General features: G+C 40.5%; 1 long non-coding RNA gene across 1 annotated transcript; it reads left to right on the forward strand.

Moving 5' to 3' along the window:
• The first annotated feature begins 510 nt into the window (after nt 1–510).
• On the forward strand, nt 511–3,536 carry LOC119856344. The gene is made up of 4 exons (XR_005293240.2): nt 511–584; nt 1,058–1,127; nt 2,346–2,378; nt 3,209–3,536. It is a non-coding gene; the product is annotated as an uncharacterized LOC119856344 (long non-coding RNA).
• The last annotated feature ends 7,521 nt before the right edge of the window (nt 3,537–11,057 follow it).

Genomic DNA, 11,057 nt, shown 5'->3' on the forward strand with positions numbered 1-11,057 from the left:
TTTGGGGAGCATTCTGGCTTCCAAAGTTCATTATTCAGTATAACCAGATCCCTCTGTGTTTATAATTCCATGTCCCATCTTAGTCAGGCTACAGTTAGGTGTATGCTGTTGAGACAGTACTTGCTGCTCTGGTGGGTAGCCTCTTCTTGTCTGTAGCCAGGAGAAGAGCACCCATATCTATCCTGTTGGATCTCTTGATAAGGCTACTTTGGTCCTGATTCCAAGAAGCTTCAAGATGGAAGGGTGATACAGAAATATCCTAGGTGCTAGGGTACTTCCTTTCAAACCAGCCCCAGAGGGTCATTATGGACCTTTGTTTCTTCAACTCCAAAGTGCTCTGCTATGGATTCCCACAAGGTTTAATCCTCTTCCCCATGTGATTCAATATCTGGTGGAGAGAGCTGGTGATACAATACAGGCTGAAGTGTCAGTATTATACAGCTGATGCCCAGCTCTACATCTTATTTACATCAAACCTAAACAGCACCATCTTCCTCTTTGCTTAGCCAAAATCAGCACCTCGGTGAATAGCAGCCAGCTAAACCCAAACCCAGACAAGCATGAGGAGATGCTAGTAGGAAAAGGTAAGTGCTTCAAAGACTATGCCCCTGCTCCAATAACCCCCTCTATCAATGACATCTGCCCTCAGATTGTCAAGTCAGTTCACCACCTTGGGTTCCTTTTAGACTCCTTGGTATCACTGGGTGCCCAAGTAGCCATGACAGCAAAAGCTGCCCAGATCCATCTTGTTACAAATGGTATTTGACCACAGAACAATGTGGGACATGTCATCTGGCCATTGAGTTCTGTAGACCTTTATTACCACGAGATGCCATTCAAAACGTGCAACAGATAAAGCATGGATTAAAATCATTACCCACACATTTAAAATACTTCTTTTTCATCAATGGAGAGCTATTTAAAATGGGGTATTTGTCATCAATATATCTATATATTGATGGCACAATGTCAACTACACCATTTTACGGTGTTTTATTTGTGTCATTGCCTATATATAAATAGCCACATAGGAGATAAAAACACATATTTTTACTAGATACCCAGCATGAGTTCAAAAACCAAGTACCAGAGCTGGAACAAGGACAGCAAAGAAGCAGCACAACCAGGTAAGTATTTACAACTGATGTTTTGGCTTTTGCTGACTTTGCTTGAATTATGCTGCAGATATTTCAGAATTTGTGTATCATTTTTATACAGCTTATTCTTTCATTCTGCTCTGTCCTGATTTAATGATCCTGGGAATACTGAGTGCCCTCAAATCTCATGTAAATTGTGGTTGCTCAGCACCTGCCAGAACAGTTCCCTGATGACAGAAAAGCTCTCCGTTGTCCATGACAACATGGTTTGTGGGGCCAACATAAACTTTATCTGGGAGCATAAATTTCTGCAAAGTGGAGTGACTTGAGGCTCATTGTTGCTGGAAAAACAGGTTACTTATTCTCTTCAGGTGCTGCTGACAATCTCTTTTGTCCAGGATTTCTTTCTGTTGTTGTTTTGAGTACATAACTGTGATGATGTTTGCTATTTATTGTGAGATAAGGGTGGTGGGAAATAACCAGCCACTGTTGAATGAATGTCACCCGATCACATAGTCTGGTATCCTATAAATGACACTTACATAGAATGCTATTGATCATCTGCATGTAAACTCCTTGGGGCAGTAACTATAGTTTCCTCTGTGTTTTGTGCAAAGCTAAATATATTAAATGCTACTTAACTGCTATTGCTAGTACTAATTAATTGATTCATAGGCCAGAAGGGACCACTGTGATCATCTAGTCTGACCTCCTCTATAAACACAGGCCATGGAACTCACCCAAAATAATTCCTAGAGCAGATCTTTTAGAAAAAACACCCAATCTTGATTTTAAAAATTATTGATGATGGAGAATCATCATGAATAATATTAATTTTATTCTCCTACTGAGGACCTGGGCCCTGTTTTTCTAAGGGATCATCAAGAGAGAGAGGCCCTAAAGACCCTCTAGAAAACATTAGTGAGACCTCATTACTCAGAAATGTCCTTGTGAAGTTGTGCTGGCCTGCCAAAGCATCACAGTGTTTCCAAGTTAGAGCAGTCTGGAAAAGATAGTGATGGGTGATTGTAGAATCATTTTGAGCTGTTTAGTCATCCCTTGCTACTTTTCAGTTGGTTTTCAGTCACACTGAGGCAATCAAGTGGTCTGGATAAGAGTCCTTTTTGGTCCACTGAAATCCTTTCAAACTGCTAGCTGATGAAGTAATGATGAGGTATGCAATATCAAAACATTAACCTCCAGATTAGTGCCAGCAATCCCACCTAATACTGTTTCCTTGGTTTGCAGAACCTACCACAGCAGGAGGAAGCAAAATATCAGGTAAAAATATGAGGAAATAAAATAAAATGAGACTACTGCATTATTAGGAAAAAGGGAAGTAATTTTACTGTCAAGATTTTTTTCCTTACTAATCACTCCCAGACCTAATCTAGCCAAAATCGAGTGATTGTGCTTTGCACGCACACACACACACACACACACACACATGCACACACACACACACACACACACACACACACAGCTCCATCCAGACCCACTGTATTTAAAGTCACTCCTTAACCCTGTCAGTATCAGATTTCCATTCTGTACTTTTTTCAGCTGAGATGATGTACAATAGAGTTGTGTGTGGGCTGACACTTGATGGTAAAGGTGATATCACCACATATAATTTTTAAAAATCCATGTTGGTAAGTTTGTAATTTTTTTTTGGCGGGGGGAAGGAGTTGTGTGTGTGTGTGTGTATGTATATATGCATGCAGGCCCAAGGTTATTTTTCTACTTGATGTTGGGCAGGTTGTTGTCTTTGATCAAAGAAAGAAATCAAAGTGGTTGTTGCAAGAGCTGGAAAACCCTAGACAAAATATTTTACAATAGAACTAGCTTCTTAGTGGATGGGAAGTCTTTGCAGACTTCTTGCTCTGTTCAGTTCCTCCCTAACTTGCTTGGGCAGGGCTCCAGAATCAGCACATATAAGATGCACCAGTAGTAAGTAGGTATCAAATTAATGTGAGGTATGTCACCTTTTCTGAACCCGTTAAACACCTCTCTAGGTATTAGTCAAAGAATAACCAACATTTTTGTAAGTGGTATTTAGCCTGGGATCATTTGTTAGGTGCTCTGGACCAAATCTCTGTTCCTACTGATTTCAGATAATAATTGAAGATGCAGTAAAGATCATCATTTGCAGTGTCCACTGAGAATCCTGTTAACTGAATGTATCCTTTTTTTCCTCCTTCATAAATGTAAATTATCATTCCCTTCTCCATTTAAAACACACTTTGACTGTGCTAATGTTCCCAGGTAAAAAGCAAGGTCCTGGGTTTATTCTTATTTGGATTAGCAGGGTGCAAAATTTACTATGATTATGGAAATGTTTTGCATGAATAAAGACTACTGGAAAAATGATGGTTAGATATAATGTTATAAAAATATACTCTTGCTTTCATTGTAATCCCTGTGACCCCCAATGCTACGAGTTGATGCAGTATCGTAGACCTATACAGCCATGTGAAATCCTATTTAAAATCAGTGGGATTCTGCAAGTGTGCAAGCGTCTGTGCAAATGCATCTTCCTGAAGGACTGGGGTCTGTGCAAATACAATCAAAGTGCAGTTAGATGTAGGGTGGGATTCACAAAGGTGTTTAGCCACCTAACTCCTATGGATGTCAATTGGAGTTAAATGCCTAGTACCTTTGTGAATCCCACCCTATGTCTAGCAGGACTTTGATTTTACTTTGTGAGTCCCACAGTAGCTATATCTGATATGCCTTGTATCAAGAAATGATTTTTAAAAACAATGCGCAAAGCCTATTATGGAACATCTGCTGCCTCTTCAGTATGGTCCTAAATCAGCAAGATTCTTAATTGTCTACCTAATTTTAAGCATGTGAATAGTCCCACTGATGTTCCTGGAACTGCTCAGATGCTTAAATACCTTGCTGAACTGGGACCTCTCAGGAGCGGTAGTGAATGCTATAGTGAATGTTGCTTGTGGGAGAGGGGGAGGAGGGAGTTTCTGTTCTAGTCCCTTGTTCAGACACTCAGAACTTTATTTTCATTTATCAAGATGAAATTGTCCACGTTTGGTTTCTGTACCAAACATTACTTTGCTGTAAGTTTGAGCAAAAAATGGTTCAATGGTTATAAGAAGAGTTAAAACTATACAATTTTCCAATAAAGAAAATGCTTTCAACCTTTTATGAAGAGCTCAACAGCTTGGAAAACGGAACAATTCTGCATTGGTTGCAAAGCCAGTAAAAAGGATGCTCTGAACAAAGAGGTGGTCAAATATTATTCAGCAAGTATATTATTACATGAATACAATGTGCATTTGTGAGCTATATTCAGTATTTTTTTTTGCTATACAGCCAGCCGTTAATTTGACTGAAATAGAAATCTTATTGCCAATATGCTACAAAAAAATGAAGTACACATCTGTTTTAAACAGCAGGGATCTTGGACGGGGGTATGGGCGGGGGGGAGGAGTAGAGTGCCAGCACAGATATTTTTCACTCTGGCTAATAGGTTTATTCCTTGGTCTGATAAATAACAGGTAAAGTTTACAAGCTCTGGTCATTATTTAGCAAATCATAATAGTAACTTCAGAGAAACACAGACAAAAAGAAGGAAAAGTACACCCTGTACTGGGATAACTATTAAATATTTAGAGGCATGGAACAGGTACCATTGCTTAGGGGCTGTGTATGAGAATTCTTTTGATGCCTCCATACATATTTAAATAACTCTTCATTGGGTTTATTTCTGCACAGTGAAATAGGAAATCCATGAGCTAAATATTGCTGGGTTTCCTCCACATTCCTTGGGGCATGGATCTGTCAGGGGCTTAGCTGCACAACGCCACAGATCTCAGAGTACCTTCTGGAAGCAAAGGACAGCCATGGAGAGGCACTGCCATCACGCACCCTGAGTTCCTTGAGGGACCTTGACCATTCCCTGTGGAGTTGGGTACCCAGCACAGTGGGAAGACCCACACAAATTAATGCAAACTTCTGCTGTAATTGGTGAGGTTTTACCTTGTGCATTCAAATAAGGACCATGCTGCTGAGAGTAGCCAATCTCCACTCAGCCCTCCGCCCCCCATTTCAGTCTAACCTATGGTTCCAGATCACTGTGGAGCTCATTAATAATAACATATGCCAGAGTTAAGGGTAAAACCCTGGGGAGCAGACACTTCCTCTTATGTGTCTTTCCTGGCCCTGATCCATGCATTTTGGCTCCTCTCCACATGCAGAAACAAAGGGTAGGATGGGGCACCTAAATCAAGTTTTCAGAAGTTTATAAATCAATGCTACATATTCACTCTGAGGTGAGACTATTAGGTTTAGGTCCAAGAGCTTTCAAAAAGTAAAGAAAATTAATCTGGGTCTTTTTTATATTATAGGGATGCAATCCACGGGCTATATCATCAATTATTCCACAAACATAGATTAGTTCCTTTGATAAAAATGGGATCCTCTTTTGTCCAGAATTCAGTCTACTGGTAGTTTACTTTTTTTAGGCCAAGTTATTGATTAGGAATTAGGGAAAGTGAGTAGCAACTTGTTTTCATTGTATGTTTTAAATTTTAATTTGGTTAATTTGGGATTAACATCGCAGTGTTGCTCAACTGCTCATTATAAACTAGTGTAATAGACAGTAACCCTGGCCAAATAATGCAAGAAAATATTAATTAAATAGTTCTTTGACAAATAAAGGCTACATTCAAGCCACATATTATTCATCCAATAATATTTGATTAGTTCTGATAGCTATTATCCGCTCTGAAAGTTGCTATGATTTTCTAAGACTTCCACTTATGAAATCATGTCTAATACTATAAAGCATGTAGAACAATTGCCAAGGTCACGCTAGATAACATTACTACTTTTGTGTTAAAAGAGATAGCCCTTCAATGCTGAGAAATAGAATATCCAGGAACTCCAAGCTTGCCCTTATGCAATCTCCTTCACGTAGCACAACAAAGAACAATTGTGTGAAGCTCAATGACCTCAGATGCTTGAAAACTCTCAAGCTATTTCTGAACATGAAGTGTACAAAGCTAACTGTGAGATCAGGATGAGGAAACCTTGACCAGGCAGAGCCCACTGTAGATGTGAATTATTTTTCTATGAGGCAGCTTCAGAAGAAAACAAAGTGTAAATGCAGCCACTCTCAATTCAAAATGACACAAAACAGCTTTTGTGTGAGATCTGGGAGTGGTTTCATGGCTCCTCATCTGACACAGAAATAAAATTTAATATACAACTGTTTTTGAAAATATTTGATATAAGCCAAAGGGGCTTTTATAGGCCAAGTTTAGCAGTGCTGTGAACTAATAAAGGGAGCTGTCCTACTAACCATTATTGTAATAAAAACAGATGATCTTGACTTTCTGAATTGGTACTTTTCTGAGGAATAATAGTGACCCATTAATTTCTGTTTGCCGGTAATCCGCTTATGCATGTGACCTCCTGTTATGTAAAACTTCATATACTTACTTTTCTTTGTATGGGGGCAGTGGTGGCTCCAACCCATTTCCCATGGGATAGGTGGTAATATATATACAAATGTGTTTGTGTGTGTAAATATATACAGCTATTGTAGACTGAGAATGTTTATGATAGAATTTATGGTCCAGGCCAAACAGATTGTCTGGGCTGATTGCACCTGCCATTCTATGTCTTTCTGTAACCAATATTTTTAAAAAGCTAGTGTGAGTCACAGTTGTGACAATAAATTTGTAAATTAGGAAGAGTCAACACCTGCACTTGAGTGTGTGTCATCACTGATGAATGGCAACACCCCCTTCACCTCCCACGGAAGAGCTCACCCCTTTGTGCTTCAGCTCTGGGAGTTTAGGCCATGAAGGGACAGTCTCAATAGAAGCAGTCAGAAAACAGGTGTCATCAGCGAATTTGAGCTAGAGAGGGGAGATAGTAAGACACTTTCATACCAGGGAGGGAAAGCATCACAGAGAAGGAAAGGAAGCAGAATATGCTTGGGAACTTCAAATTGAAGAAGAATAACCTTGGAGGTGTCCTTGGAGCCTTGTTAGTATGGAGGTGACAAGGAGAGTGTGCAGGGCACGGATGGCTGCAGATAAAGTAGGAACAGATCGGAGAGTTATATGTAATTAAAAACAGGTAAATATTAAATCACTGAGTTACAAGTCCTTGCCAGGGTTTTGTTGATTACATAACCCAGTGCTGTTGTGTTTATTATGTCACCAGGACCTTGGGATGGAATGAAAGCCCTTGAAATCAGAGTTGCTTGTAATGTATTTTATTTACAAAACGGCTTTAGAACTATTCAGAACATAGATCCTCTGGACTGCTGTCATTGATTTGATAGTTAATTCCTATCATATTCATGATAAAAACTGGCCTGATTACTTTCTTTAGTTTTATGAGTAAAATTTTTTTTCTATTTGCAATTAAATGTTTCAGGTTGTGAATATCAGGGAGGTGATTGACATGCTTCTCAGCCAGTTAAAGACGTTCAGCCTTGTGTCTTGTAATGTCACTCAGGATATGCAATAATCATCCTCCATTGTTGTTGCCATGGCATAAGGAGCAGTCTCTGTGAATTGTTGTAGCTAAACTAAGGAATGAGAAATATATTTCAGTGCCTAAAAAAATGGAACTACCAGTTCAGAATGTTAAAATCTGTGAGTTGCTCTATGACACCAGATACTTGATGGGGAAGTTGAAGTTTACATAAATACATACAGGCAACTTGGGTCTGAATATAGCGTACTCCAGGGCTGCTACATGCAGTCTATAATTCTCCAGTGGGGCCTTGTTATGCTCAGTCTTGACTTTAATATGGAGCTATGGCCAATAAATGCTAAATATTCTACTGTGTACTGCTCCATTAGGATCTGGGTATCCAAGGAATGAAATGGCTTTAGTTTGCTCTAAACGAAACAAAGGGGACTTTGCTAGCTGTTCTTTTAAGTGTCTTTTTTCATAATTTCAGCATTGTTTGAAATGCCTTCTTAGAAGCACAAAATAAATATATCTTCTCTTGCCACCAGTTTTGCCCTTTATTTGGCAGATGTTGATTTCTCCCACCCTATGTTACAAACTGAACTAACTCAAAAATTATTCTTTAGGTTTAAACCAGCACCAACATAGCTTAGGAGTAATGTTGGTTAGTGTCACAGATATGGCAATTTCCTGCAATATCTTTGGCAGATCTTACTGAATTAAATTTAAGTAGCTTTGGAGTCCATTTTTGTTATAAATGCAAAAATTATGTATTATTGTGGGATTGTATGTTAAGTACTCTAAGAACAGAAAAATGACCATCCTGGGTCAGACCAAAGGTCCGTCTAGCCCAGTAACCTGTCTTCAGTGCCAGGTGGTTCAGAGGGAATGAATAGAATGGGTAATCATCAAATGATCCATCCCGTCGCCCATTCCCAGCTCTGGCAAACAGAGGCTGGGACACCGTCCCTGCCCATCCTGGTTAATAACCATAGATGGACCTATCCCCCATGAACTTATCAAGTTCCTTTTTTAACCTTGTTATAGTTTTGTCTGTCACAATATCCTCTGGCAAGGAGTTCCACAGGTTGACTGTGCATTGGGTGAAGAAATATTTGTTTGTTTTAAATCTGCTGCCTATTAATTTCATTTGGTGACCCCTAGTTCTTGTGTTATGAGAAGAAGTAAATAACACTTCCTTATTTACTTTCTCCACACCTGTCATGATTTTATAGACCTCAATCATATCACCACTTATCACCCAGTTTTGTGAGATGCCTTTGGTACTCTTTGCAGTCTCCTTTGGACTTAACTATCTTGAGTAGTGTTATATCATCTGCAAATTTTCCAACCTCACTGTTTACTCCTTTTTTCAGATCATTTATGAATACTGTAACTCCTCGCTTAATGTTGTAATTATGTTCCTGAAAAATGCTACTTTAAGCAAAATGATGTTAAGCAAATCCAATTTTCCTATAAGAATTAATGTAAATAGAGGGGGTTAGGTTCCAGGGAATTTTTTTCACCAGACAAAAGACTCTCTCTCTCTCTCTCCACACATACAGTATAAGTTTTAAACAATGTAATACTGTACACAGCAATGATGATGGTGTAGCTTGGTTGAGGTGGTGAAGCCTTGCTGCTAAATGAGGAACTAGTGCTCAGCTGAGCCCTCAAGGGTTAACACATTGTTGTTAATGTAGCCTCACACTCTACAAGGAAGCACAAATGGAGGGAGGGGAGACAGCATGGCACAGAGAGACAGAGACACAGTGTGTGTGTGTGTGTGTGTGTGTGTGTGTGTGTGTGAGAGAGAGAGAGACGTGCATTGTCTCTTTAAGTACGCTGACCCCACTCTAAGTACTCTTCCTTTTTAAGTAGATCTGCAAGTTGAGACAGCAGATGCTGCCAGCAAGCTCCCTCCATCCTGAGCCCTGTGTGTCCCCCGCTGCTCTGTGGAGATGGCCCGATGGAGTAAAGGAGCAGGAGAGGAAGAAGGGAGGGGGGACACACCCTGACATCAGCACCCCTCTTTCCTCTTCTCTCCCCCAGCAAGCAGGAGGCTCCCGGGAGCAGTTCCAAGGCAGAGGGCAGGAGCAGCACATGGCAGTGGAAGGAGGGACAGCTGAACTGCTGGCAATTGTTAGCCTGCTGGGTGGCTGCAGCACAGGGAACTTAGGGGAGCTGATGGGGGGGCTGCTGGTCCCCCCTGGTTCCAAGCCCCCACCAGCTAGCTCCACCGGGCTGCTCTTCCTGCAAGCAGCAGACAAAGCAGGCGAATGCTGAACAACGTTATAAAGGAGCATTGTGCAACTCTAAACGAGCATGTTCCCTAATTGATCAGCAATGTATCAATGAAACAACATTAACTGGGACGACTTTAAGTGAGGAGTTACTGTATGTTGAACAGTACTGGTCCCAGTACAGACCCCTGGGGGATACCACTATTTACCTCTCTCCAAATCCTCTAAGGGGAAGACTTGGCCAATATAAACCCTGGGAAGTGTTATGAGCATTAAAGAACTATTTTAAACCATGTGCCAGACAAGAAGTCACTTTTGAGACAAAATGAAGTGGGTTTCCTAGGAGGTACCCGGGGGAGGGGAATGAAAATTCTTATCTCTGGACCCAACTTTTCGAAGCTGTGCCCTGAGGAGGAATCATTGTCTAGCTGATTACCTATTCATGGTCTCTGTAGTTCAAGCACCCAGGCTGCATAAAGGAAAGGATAACCTAAACATAAGTGCTCTTTTCCTGAGAAAAAGGTGTTATGAAGTTGTAATCACAGAAAAATCCCTGTGTGGGGTTTGAAGGACTTTCTTCTACCAGAGCCCTTGCTGGAGTTGAGAGTGGTCTGTGGTGAGCTTATTAGCGTGCGTGTAGGTTCTTTAAATATATTTTATCAGTAATACTTTTACCTTAAGAATAAATATGCTTGCTTAGAACAGCTGTGTGGTACCTTTTACCTGTGGGCGCTGGTGCTGTTTGTAGACTCTGAGGAGAAAGCAAAGCAGGTCTGCGAGGGTGGTCTGACTTGCTGGGGACTTCACAGTGTAGGCCGGGTACCGTGTAGCGTGGGAAAACCCAGCTCATGAAGTAAATGTTCTCCACTCAAGAGAGGGAGAAATGAGAGGTATTGGGGATCTGCACTTGGGGAGAGGTAAGTCTTCTGTGGCATCTGAACTCCCAGACTGTTTTCTTCTAAAATATGTAGAAGGCTTATTGTTGTATCTATATATGTACTGAACATGAAAAACAAAGCTCCTTTTCTCTTCTCCCTCCCATTCCCTAACACACACACACACATGCGCGCGCACACACACACTCTCTCTCTCTCTCTGTAATTCAGTCCCCAGGAAAAAAGAAACAATTCTGCGAAACAATCTAATTCAAAATAAGACAATGAATCCTCAAAAATAGACCTTAAGAATGGAGAGGAGGAAATTATTTCACGTTCAGCTTTACCCAAGGGGGTGCTGTTTCATAACCCATTCAGATAAAGCACTGCAT

The sequence above is a fragment of the Dermochelys coriacea genome, chromosome 5 (genome assembly GCF_009764565.3).
Source record: "Dermochelys coriacea isolate rDerCor1 chromosome 5, rDerCor1.pri.v4, whole genome shotgun sequence".
NCBI lineage: Eukaryota > Metazoa > Chordata > Testudines > Dermochelyidae > Dermochelys > Dermochelys coriacea.